This window comes from Lipotes vexillifer, unplaced genomic scaffold, assembly GCF_000442215.2.
Source record: "Lipotes vexillifer unplaced genomic scaffold, Lipotes_vexillifer_v1.1 scaffold175, whole genome shotgun sequence".
Lineage (NCBI taxonomy): Eukaryota > Metazoa > Chordata > Mammalia > Artiodactyla > Lipotidae > Lipotes > Lipotes vexillifer.
The window spans coordinates 704,105-705,664 of record NW_006771329.1 but is presented as its reverse complement, the minus strand read 5'-3'; positions in this window follow the sequence as shown (position 1 = coordinate 705,664).

Sequence of the window (1,560 nt, the reverse complement as noted above, 5' to 3'; positions counted from 1 at the left end):
CTCCACACCATTCAAGTCAGGACAATAAAAAAAACTTGAGTAAGAAGAAAATGAGACAGGGTAAAAATCTTCCAAGTTTGTTCAAAAGTTAAAGAGTAGTGGCTGAAAAAATTGTTGAATAATGAATATTATATTTGAATCATGCATTCATAAAACAGGAGGAATTTAACACTCGAAGGGTAGAATAATGATCAGTAATACACCCTCAACGACGCCGTGGCTTAGCTGGTTAAAGCACCTGTCTAGTAATACACCCTCGAAGGAACCTCCCCAGCTTAGAGTTCTCATAGTAAGACTGTCACTATCCATGCCCTACCTGACATCACACCCAACCTCATCTGCTCTCTCTCTCTCATGTACACATACCAACAACAACACTCTCAAAACTATTTAATAAAGAATAATAACAATTCATAGTTAAGTGTTTGCTCTGTGTTAGGAAACCTTTTATGTGTTTTGTGTATATAATCTTTCTAAACCCTCACAGTAAACTGACAATTTATATCATTCTTATATTACAGGTAAAAAACTGAAGCACAAAGAATTTAAGTAACTAGGAAACAACACACATTAACTGGTAAAACCACGAAACTGTTCTCTGAAACTTTTTTCTTCATCTTCTTAATCTCACTGAAATATGCTGTTACTTCAAGGCATGGCTTACCTTGCAGCCCTATAAAATGGTAGATAAAATGGTAGACACTCACAGGACCTGTAAACAGAAAGACATCTTCTTTGCTTCTCATAGCTCTTCCAGACCATTGCTTTTCCCCATCTTTAAACTAAAATCTCAATCTGTTTGAAGCTTATGCCAACAGAGCATACTGTCTACTCCCTTTCTTAGTTGCGGTCCTGTGCAAGCCTTCCTGTCAGTCCTTCTCATTCCTTGACAATGGTAATATAATACCCTTACTCCTTACTACACGTTTGGTGATTTCAAACCAGGGATCGGTAGCACAGAGTATTTTTGTTCAAATTATTTTAAAAAACCTCTTCTCTGTGTATGAATTTCAATAGAGGCACTCCCTTCAGGCAGATCACTTTAAAAAGGAGTTTCTTCCTTCAGCCTGAGACCAGCCTCTGTCCAGAGCCCAGGGTTGGAAATAGAGCCTGGACTTGAGTTCAGCCTGCCAACCTCTTGGTACCAGATTGTCCCAAGCAAATAACTTCCCAATTCCATTTTCCTTTAAATTTTTTTATTTTCATAATTGTCAATAACTTTCCCACCACCTTACCTCTACCACCAGCTCCCAGACTCATATCATCACTCCTATTATGTATAATAGTATAACCTCCAGAATGTTACTAAAATCAGCCCCTTCTCTGACCACCATCTCTAATATTTCCAGCTCACTTACTCTATCCATTGTCATAACTTTTCAACTTCCAATTCTTTAATGGTCTCATTTTCACTTCCAATCACCATCTCAAAATTTCCTTTTCCAACTTAGATGCCATAATCCATCACTATAATAATGTAATCACATTTATAGACATCCTTAAATAGTGTGCCCCAACTCCCTCTGTCTTCCTCAATGGGCAAAACTGCAACCCACTTAA